An 11,507-nucleotide genomic window follows, 5' to 3' on the forward strand; every position below is an offset into this window, starting at 1 on the left:
TGAGTTAAGAGCTAAATGTCCTCTGATAAGCACAATGTTGGTATTTTCTTGTGTCCAAGTCAAGTCATTTACAAAAAGTAAACATGATAGGCTATAGGCTACCAGGAGCTAGCAGCTACGCAACGACTAAGCACACAATAGCACACAAGCTAGACATACGTAATGTGTCACACCACATTTGTCCATATGAACAAGTGTCAAATATTATAGTTGCATATGACTTACACGTACAATGTCTCCAAGGCAGAAAGTGTATTAGAAAGTATTCAGTAACATGCGTGTTCGCATCACCCAACTTACTGCATTTTGACTAGAGATGTACGTTAATATCGGACTGCCGATATTATCGGCCGATAAATGCTTTAAAATGTAATATCGGAAATTATCGGTATCAGTTTCAAAAAGTAAAATGACTAAAACGCCGCTGTACGGAGTGGTACACGGACGTAGGGAGAAGTACAGAGCGCCAATAAACCTTAAAGGCACTGCCTTTGCGTGCCGGCCCAATTACATAATATCTACAGCTTTTCACACACACAAGTGATTACAAGGCATACTTGTTCAACAGCCATACAGGTCACACTGAGGGTCGCCGTATAAACAACTTTACCACTGTTACAAATATGCGCCACACTGTGAACCCACACCAAACAAGAATGACAAACACATTTCGGGAGAACATCTGCACCGTAACACAACATAAACACAACAGAACAAATACCCAGAACCCCTTGCAGCACTAATTCTTCCGGGACGCTACAATATACACCCCCCGCTAACCACCACCCCACCCCCACCCCCCACCTCAACCCCGCCTCCCCCAACCCCAACCCCGCCCACCTCAACCTCCTCATACTCTCTCAGGGAGAGCATGTCCCAAATTCCAAGCTGCTGTTTTGAGGCATGTTAAAAAAAATAATGCACTTTGTGACTTCAATAATCAATATGGCAGTGCCATGTTGGCATTTTTTTCCATAACTTGAGTTGATTTATTTTGGAAAACCTTGTTACATTGTTTAATGCAGGGGTCACCAACCTTTTTGAAACCAAGAGCTACTTCTTAGGTACTGATTAATGCGAAGGGCTACCAGTTTGATACACACTTAAATAAATTGCCAGAAATAGCCAATTTGCTCAATTTACCTTTAACTCTATGTTATTATTAATAATTAATTATATTTACACTTAATTGAACGGTTTAAAAGAGGAGAAAACACAAAAAAAATGACAATTACATTTTGAAACATAGTTTATCTTCAATTTCGACTCTTTAAAATTCAACCGAAAAAATGAAGAGAAAAAACTAGCTAATTCGAATCTTTTTGAAAAAATTAAAAAAAGATCATTAGTAATTTTTCCTGATTAAGATTAATTTTAGAATTGTGATGACACGTTTTAAATAGGTTAAAATCCAATCTGCACTTTGTTAGAATATATAACAAATTGGACCAAGCTATATTTCTAACAAAGACAAATCATTATTTCTTCTAGATTTTCCAGAACAAAATTTTAAAAGAAATTCAAAAGACTTTGAAATAAGATTTAAATTTGATTCTACAGATTTTCTAGATTTGCCAGAATAATTTTTTTGAATTTTAATCATAATATGTTTGAAGAAATATTTCACAAATATTCTTTGTCGGAAAAACAGAAGGTAAAATGAAGAATTAAATTAAAATGTATTTATTAATCTTTACAATAAAAAAAATAAATTTACTTGAACATTGATTTAAATTGTCAGGAAAGAAGAGGAAGGAATTTAAAAGGTAAAAAGGTATATGTGTTTAAAAATCCTAAAAACATTTTTAAGGTTGTATTTTTTCTCTAAAATTGTCTTTCTGAAAGTTATAAGAAGCAAAGTAAAAAAATTAATGAATTTATTTAAACAAGTGAAGACCATGTCTTTAAAATATTTTCTTGGATTTTCAAATTCTATTTGAGTTTTGTCTCTCTTAGAATTAAAAAATGTTTTTTATTTTATAATTTATTTATTTTATTTTTTTTAAAATAATTTTGTATTATTTACTTACTTTATTTTATTTAATTATTTGTATTTGTTATTTTTAATTTAATTTGTATTTCATTTTATTATTATTATTATTATTTTTTAAATTATTGTTATTTTTGTTTAATCTTATTATTTATTTGTGTGTGGCATCGCGCGGGTCTCGCTTCCTGTTGGGTGGGGTCTGTGCCCGTGTGGCCCGACCTTGCGCTGTGGGGTCTCTGTTGGCGACTTGATGTGGTGGCGGCGCGGCGCCCGTGTCTGGTCTGGATACTGTGTCTCGGTTGTTTGGGCGGTGGTGTGTTTGTGCGGGTTTGGGTTGGGGTGGTGGGGTCTTTTGGCGGGGGGGGTGTTGGTGTCTCTTGTTTGCGTGTTGGCGTTTGGGCTTGCTGGCGGGCTGGCGCTGGCTGGTATCTGTGATCCTGTTGGCGTGTGGTTGCCGGTCGCGTTTTTTTTTTTTGATCGCTTTGATTTGATTGGGTGGTGCTGGCTGTCTGGGGGTGTTGTGGCTGCTGTTTCTGCTGCCGTTTGTTTGTGGTGTGGGCGCCCGTGGCTGCTGGGTCTGGTGCAGGGGGGTGGCTGATGTTGTGACTGGTGGCAGCGCGCGCGCGTGGTAGTTGTCGGGGCTGACAAACTGTGTATATGTATGTGTATGTGTGTGTGTGTATGTATGTATGTATGTATGTATGTATGTATGTATGTATGTATGTATGTATGTATATATATGTGTATGTGTATGCATGTGTATGTGTGTGTATGTGTACATGTGTATGTTTATGTGTATGTATATATATATGTATGTATATTTCTGGGGGTACGTTCTGGGCCTGCCTGTCGGGTGGGGGTCGGCGCCTTAGGCTACTGCATCCGGACTGCGTGTCTGGAGCTCCTGGGTCCCGCCGTCCATCCCTTCCGGGTGCCCGTCTTGGTTGGGGCCTGCTGGGTCTGGTCCCTGCGTCTACTGTGGCGGCTTGGTGCTGCAGGGTATTCCGAGGTGCTGCGAGTCGGCCAGTTGTTGGGGTAGCGACCTTGTGTGTCAGCATGTCTGTGATCTTCATTTAATTCTTTTTTTATTTATTTATTTTTTTTGAATTTTTTTTTATATAAATAGATTTAAATATTTATTTATTTATTTTTTTTCCTTTTTTTTTTTTTTTCCTTTTTTTTTTTTTTAAAATATATTTTATTAATATTATTATTATTATTATGTATTTATTTATTTTATTTATTTATTCCCCTACCTCAGGGGGGGGGACTCGGCGGGGCGGTTGCTGGTTGTTCCATCTCCATCGTTGGGGTCCCTGCGGGTGGGGTGGGTGGTTCCTGTGGCCCCGTGCTGGGTGGTCCTGTGGCGGCCGGCTTGGGTGGGGTGGCCGTGGGCTGGCCTCGCCGCGCTCTCCGGGGGTGGGGGGTGGGGGGGGGGGGGGGGGGGGCTCGTGGGGGCCCTGTTGCCGGTGGGGCGGGGGCGGTCTTCCCGTCCGGTTGCGGGGGGTCTCCGGGCCCCTCGGGCGGGGCGTCCCGCCTTTCTGTCCGTGTGGGGTGTGGTCTCTCGCTGGCTTGGGGTCTGGCTGCCCCCTGTTTTTCCCGTGCCTTGTCCTCTGCCGGGTGCGTCTGTCTGCGGCCTGCTGCTGGCCCTTGTGGGCGGCACGGTGGGCCAGGCTCTGGGGTTCCTGTCGCTGTCCGGCTTGGCTGCGTAGGGGCGGTGGCCCCTGGTTCCCTGGGCACCACACCTACTGTTTGTGGGATGGGTTCTCGGGGAGGCTGGGGCCGTACTCTGGCTCCCGCACACACTGGGAGTCAAATGTATTGTACATGCAAATTCACATATACTCACACACATACATACATAGGTACCTACGCTCCCACATACATATACAAATAAATACAGTACATATTTACACACTCAAAGTTCGTACATCCACACGCACATTCATTATACAAACATACTGTATACACATACTGTACATATACATTCACTGTAAAAACATACATATACACATACTGTACATATACATTCACTGTACAAACACACACATACACATACTACACATACATTCACTGTACAAACACACACATACATATACTGTACATATACATTCACTGTACAAACACACATTTACACATACTGTACATATACATTCACTGTTCAAACACACATACTGTATACACATACTGTACATATACATTCGCTGTACACACATATACACATACTGTACATATACATTCACTGTACAAGCACACAGACACATACTGTACATATACAAGTACATATGCACACATACACTCATGCACATAATCACGTTTCATCAAACATATATTAACGTTGTTGCCCTAGGGTAAACTGGGTATAACACATGGCACACTGACAAAGCTTAACCTATTGTTACTATAACAATCTACAAGGTTAAGGTTGCTTCTCTTTCTTCCCCTCCATTTTTCTGCATTCTTTCGTATCTCAAGTTATCATTACGTATATGTATTGTTGCATTTGAACAATTGTATTGTTGATAATAAAGGTAAAGTACTGGTATTGTTTATTATCAATAGCACTATTTCTATTGGTATTCATATTGCTCCATTTTTAGTGTAATAATGCTCATTGTCATTTCTGTATTTTTTTTTTTTAAATTTTCGCTAACTGCTTATTTGCTATTACTTTTACCATCATATTTGTACATGTCGTATTTGCTGATGTTGCTCTGTTGTTGTTGTTGTTGTTGTGTTTGCTGTTGTTGTTTTTGTCTCTCTGTCTAATCCCCCTCTTGTCCCCACAATTCTCCCCTCTGTCTTCCTTTTTCTCTCTTTCTATCCCCTCCTGCTCCGGCCCGGCTGCACCAAATGATAATATAAATACATTTAATAAAGTCAAAATACAAGTAAGGCAACAAGAGAAGTATCCTACACTTCTCTTTTGTAAAGTAAATCTGAACAGCCGATATGGGCATCTACATCTGCTATATGATTTGCCCGAGAAGCTGGGCAGGACATTATAAAAAAAAAAAAAAAAAAAAAAAAAAAAAAAGAATTAAAAATGTCGGGCAAAGCGAGACCAGCTTGCTAGTAAATAAATACAATTTTAAAAATAGAGGCAGCTCACTGGTAAGTGCTGCTATTTGAGCTATTTTTAGAACAGGCCAGTGGGCTACTCATCTGGTCCTTACGGGCTACCTGGTGCCCGCGGGCACCGCGTTGGTGACCCCTGGTTTAATGCATCCAGCGGGGCATCACAACAAAATTAGGCATAATAATGTGTTAATTCCACGACTGTATACATCAGTATTGGTTGATATCGGAATCGGTAATTAAGAGTTGGACAATATCGGAATATCGGATATCGGCAAAAACAACTCTAATTTTGACCTTAACTTATTAAATTATTGTGGCCACTAGGTGTCGCCCCCAAAAATTACTATTCTACTTAATTTTAAAAACAGCATAAATCCAGTCCAGATAATAATAATAATAATAAATAGGTTTAATAATAAATGAATACAAATTTCCTACGTTGTTTTCTGTTTGACTAAACATTCCACACTAAATGTTTAGTCCACACTATAATACTATGGATGATTCCTGCTGATACTGGTATTGCCAATACTTAAGGCTCACCCCTAGAAAATACATACATTAAGAACAAACACAGACAATCACCATTCAATTATCTTGCTTATGGGGACCTTATTCTAATTATTTTCACTCAAAAATATATTTAAAAGTTTTTTAAAAATCCACTCTAGTTAATGCTGATCATTTCTAAATTTGTATTTGTTTTCAAATGATTATGCATTAATATAATTACAGTCCTGTATGGATATTAATTATGTACTTACAATATCTTTATTAATCACATGTATTTAGGGGGAAAAAAATGCAAAACGAGCTTTGCTTTCTCCGCATTCTAATTATTTTTTATCATTACAATATATTTTGGCTCGTTATTCATATCCGTAAGTCACTGATAAGATATAATATATATATTATTTTAATAATGTGCTGCCATCTGATAAAAACAAGCAGAGTGAAAAACCCTTATTGCCAATAAGGGTTTTTTACTCTGTTTAAACACCAAGCCACTTTCCTCCAGAACATTAGAAAATAAATAATAATAAATGTGTCCCAACGGGGATATTGCCAGCTGTCCACTAGAGGGAGACATTTTAAAAGTCAACTGCTGTACTCCCTCATTAGGACTCCTTTATGGACCAGGTGCAGGTCATAAACGTGCCTCAGTTCAAGCAAGTTAAGTCATTAGCATTGCTGCAAACATTCCTCCGAGGATTCCACAATGTTTTTAGTCACTCACTTATTTACCACAGTGCTTATTAACACACATGTACCAGTATGGTATATTTACATTTACTTATATTGTTTAAAAACTTAGGGAATAGATTATCTGGCTCAGGCCGGGTTGGTGTCAAAAAGCCAAAAGATTTATATGAAAGCCAACAGTAGTTTGTGCTTTCTTTTAGATATTTTACATGTATCTTACTCAAGCAATTCTGTTAAATAAAAGGGAATAACTGTTTTATTTTTTTTACATGCACATATATTGTTCAATTGTTTACAGAGATTTTTGATGATTAAGTGATTTTTTTGTGTTTGATTTTGATTAAAGGCAGACATCAACAAATATTTCAATCATTTTGAAAAGCGTCCAAGTTAAAACAACATATCAGTGTTGGTGATACAGGCACCTGGCTCTGTATTTACTTTGTATCAAATTGATGCCAAAATGTGTAGCATCCATTCAAATATCGATAGCATCACTACTAGTATTGGATCAATACTAGTGTGTTTGTGTGTGTTGTTCAAACTGTTAAATTGCTGATAGTGTTAAATGTAATGTATATTTTTTAAATTTGAAATGTCAGGACATCCTATAGTTAATTAATTTAATCATATCGAAATGTTAGATATGACTATGTGAATTTTAATTCTTATTCTAAGTAATATAAAATATAATATGAACAATTTTCACATTAATAAATTTGAATATTGATTAATATAGTAGTATTCAAATTTTAAATATTACCTTAACGATTTTAGGTATTTTGAGTGACTATTAAGATATAATAAAATACAATATTACTAATATTAATATGTTTTAATATAGTTTCATATAGTAATATTTAACATTTAAATATTACTATATACATTTTAAGACCAATTTATGTAATATATATAATATTAATACATTCTAATATTGATTGATATAGTAATGTTTACATTTCAAATATTACTAAATGAATTTTTAGTCTTATTTTAAGTAATATTTAAAGTAAAATAATAATAATATTAATACGTTCAAATATTGCTTCATATGGTAATATTTACATTTTGAATGTGAGCACATTTACATTTTGAATATTACTGTATGAATTTTAAGTCCTATTTTAAGTAATATTTAAAATATAATATTGGTAAATGGTCTTTATTTATACAGCACTTTACTATACAATGATCAGATTAATACATTTTAATACTAATTCATTAAGTAATATTAAAACTTTTAATATTACTATTTGAATTTTAAGTCTGAATTTAAGTAATATTTGAAATATATTATAATAATAATAATAACATTAATACATTTCTTATTGATTCACATATTAATATTTACATTTTAAATATTACTATATTAATTTTAGAGTCAGATTTTAAGTAGTATTTTAAATATAATATTAGTAATATTAATAATAATACATTTTGGTATGATTAATATAGTAATATCCATCCATCCATCTTCTTTCCCTTATCCAAGGTCGGGTCGCGGGGGCAGCAGCCTAAGCAGGGAAGCCCAGACTTTCCTCTCCCCAGCCTCTTGGTCCAGCTCCTCCCGGGGGATCCCGAGGCGTTCCCAGCCGGGAGGCATAGTCTTCTCAACGTGTCCTGGGTCTTCCCCTTGGCCTCTTACCGGCCGGACGTGCCTTAAACAGTAATAGTAATATCTACATCTTAAATATCTTAGATATGATCATATAGTAATATTATTATAAATATTACCATATGAATTTTAAGTCCTTGGACACATGAAGGCATGGGAGGCAACAAGCCAAACGATTTTAATAAGAAAGCTAATATATATATATTTTTTGCTTTAGTTGACTTAATTTAGACAAATGACTTTGTTTTGGTCAAACATTTATATTTGATAATATCTACGCGTAGTCTTATGTTGTTGTATGTACAGTAGTACCTCAACTTACGAGCTCAATTTGTTCCATGATTGGTAACTCAAAATCAATGTCGCCCATTAAAATGAATTGAAATCAATTTAGTCCATGCTTGGCCACCCCAATACACCCCAATTTTAACATCTAACATGCTTTTTAAAAAGCTAACGTTTAGACAGTAATTTTATGAAGTAATGCAATAGTGTACAAAATATACCTTGGTGAGCAACTGCGGTAAAGGTTTTTTTCACGTTGGATATCTGTCTTTGTTGTTACAGTGGAAGTTCACCCTCACTGTGCCCGTACTGCTCTTTCATGGTGCGGAGACATCTGTCGCGAACCCCATCAGTAGCTTCTCCATATTTTCCTGCATTCGCTGCGCCAGCCTGTAACAATTACGCCGATCGATTGGCCACCGATCAGTTTTGACCGATTTTCATGTAAAATAATGTGATTGCCATCACAAAGTTAAAGTTAAAGTTAAAGTACCAATGATTGTCACACACACACTAGGTGTGGTGAAATTCGTTCTCTGCATTTGACCCATCCGCTTGTTCACCCCCTTGGAGGTGAGGGGAGCAGTGGGCAGCAGCAGTGCCGCGCTCGGGAAAATGCTACATATTTGCTGCCATTGTGCAGACAATGTAAGTAAATCAGACCAATGATCCTTGAGAAAGTAAAACACAGATCCCCTCTGGCTAATGTATTTATTTTTAGTCTGCCGGCTGACAAGCTAGCCGCTAATTGTGTGTCTCCATACAACGTTGCTGGACATCCATTGTTTGAAATCATTAAGACACGCCTCCGGTGACTACAATCTGGTGTGTTAGTCAGCTTTAGGGTCATATAAAGTTGGGTGTCATCAGCATAACAGTGAAAGCTAACCCCGTATTTGCGTATGATGTCACGTAGCGGCAGCGTGTAGATGGTGAAGAGTGCAGTGCCAAGAACTGAACCCTGTGGTACTCCGCACGTTACCTTAACATACCCATAGGTCACATTGTTATGGGAAACGCACTGCAAAACAAGAAAAGGCTTAGTCTATCATACCAATACGTGTTTTGATACGTTCTACTTGAATGTTATGATCGACGTTATCGAAAGCAGGGCTAAGATCAAGTAGCAGCGAACATGGATGATGCATCAGCATCCATAGTTAGCAATAGATCATTAATTGGATTGATTTGCCTTGAAACTGGACTGAAAGGGTTCACAGAGATTGTTCGATACTAAGTGTTAGTTTCGCTGTTGTGCAACATTTTTTTTTCGAGGATTTTCGAAATAAAGTGAAGGTGTGACAGTAGTAGTAGTTTACCATGAGGTCAGGATCGAGGTTAGGTCTTTTGAGTAGAGGATGAATAGCCACTCTTTTGAATGCTAGGGGAACAGTGCCAGAGGAAAGTGATAAGGTAATATTTACAAACAGCTCCTTGATAAGTTTCCCGGGAAGTAAGTCGGTCCCATTTACAAGTCGCAGGAAGTCCTCTAATGTTATATCTTCAAAAAAAGAGAGATTATTTTGGAGGGCAATATCCATCGTACATACATTCGTATCTGCGTTAAAATAACCCAATTGGAGCTGGGCCACGTTATCTTTAATCTCTTTTCTAATGAGTTACATTTTCTTATTAAAGAATTTCATAAAGTCATCAGCCGAGTGGGTGGAGCTACTGGAAGGAGTCCCTTGTTGGTTTAGCGATTCTACTGTACTGAACAAATATTTCAGCGGATGAGCTTGGTGTAGTAATTAGTTTTAGCTAAGGTTTATAATTTATTAAACTTTTTCTGATCTATTATTTTTAGTGCTTGTTTGTACAGTGAAATAATTGTTTTGACTGCTTTCTTGGTAGCTTGGCCCCATATAGAGACACAGTAGGATAAGTGAGAGAGTGTCATAGCATGAAAAAAATAATAAAGCTGCCTTTATAGGCACGTTATGCCTTATCACTTTAAAACAGTTCAGGTTTGTGCAAACAGTTTTTCAGAGTTTATTAATATGTTTATTGAATTTAAGTTGGGAGTACAAAATAACACCTACAAATTTGAAATACCGCATTTTTCGGGGTATAAGTCGCACCTGCCGAAAATGCTTAATAAAAAAGGAAAAAAACATATAAGTCGCACTGGAGCCCGGCCAAACTATGAAAAAAACTGCGACTTATAGTCAGAAAAATACGGTAATCAACTTTCTTTATGATCTCTTTGTTTATTTTGACAGTGCAGTTGGTTTTTCCTCTTATGGAGAAGCACATACAGTAGATACAGTTTTTGTGGTATTGAGCGTCAAAGGTTGACTCTAAGCCACTGTGATAGAACTTCAATTTTTTGGTCAAGGCCTCTGCTGCTGCACTTGGTGTCCTGGCTGATGTATACATTACTGTATCATCAGTGTACATTTGGCAGTTAGTTGACTGACAGCATGTTGGTAAGTCATTTATATATAAATTAAAGAGTATAGGCCCCAGAATGGAGCCCTGTGGGATACCTATTGTATTTTGTTGTGGCGTAGAGAATTCAGTGCATATTTTAACACATTGCTCTCTATGCTCCACATTGCTCTCTATGACTGCATGTGCAGAGAAGTTGAAGGTGGTGAGTTTATTCAATATTATGTTGTGGTTGACGGTGTCCAAGGCCTTTCTGAGGTGAATAAACACGACATTACCACAACATTACTTTTATCTTAGCTCACTCTTGATGTTCTCAGTAAAGTAGCAGTTAGCCATTTCGGTAAAGTATCCTGGTCTGAATCCGAATTGTTTTGGGTTGATAAGTTTGTTATTTTCAAGATATTCCATAAACTGTTCTACGATAGTCCTTACTAAAGTTTTGGAAATGACAAGCAGTATGGAAATAGGCCTGTCGTTGCCTGCTTGATTCTTAGCACCAACCTTAAAAATTGGGGAAACTTTGGCTTGTTTCCAAATTTGTGGGAATTTACCCACTCTGATAGAGAGCGTTACCAAGTGTGTTCAGGTTTAATGAGGGCAAAGCAACTAGTTCTGATAAAGGCGGTGTCCAATCCAAACGCATCCTTTGCCTTAGATGTTTTTAGTTTAGTAATTATTTCATGTACCTTTTCCTGACTGACTTCCTTAATTTGGAAAATCTTTGATTACTTGGGCTTTGTGGTTTGTAGTAAAGTTGCTGGTTCAATATTCACCACAAGCTCTTCTTCCAGTGAATGAATAAAACATTTGTTAAATCAATTTGCAATTGCTCAATTGTTGGTTGTAATAACTCCATTCACTTTCAGTTCTGAATTATGTTATTGGTTTTTGTTGACCAGCCTTCATTTTGGTGAAAAGGATGTGCTATTCCCTTCAGAC

The sequence above is a fragment of the Entelurus aequoreus genome, linkage group LG12 (genome assembly GCF_033978785.1).
Source record: "Entelurus aequoreus isolate RoL-2023_Sb linkage group LG12, RoL_Eaeq_v1.1, whole genome shotgun sequence".
Lineage (NCBI taxonomy): Eukaryota > Metazoa > Chordata > Actinopteri > Syngnathiformes > Syngnathidae > Entelurus > Entelurus aequoreus.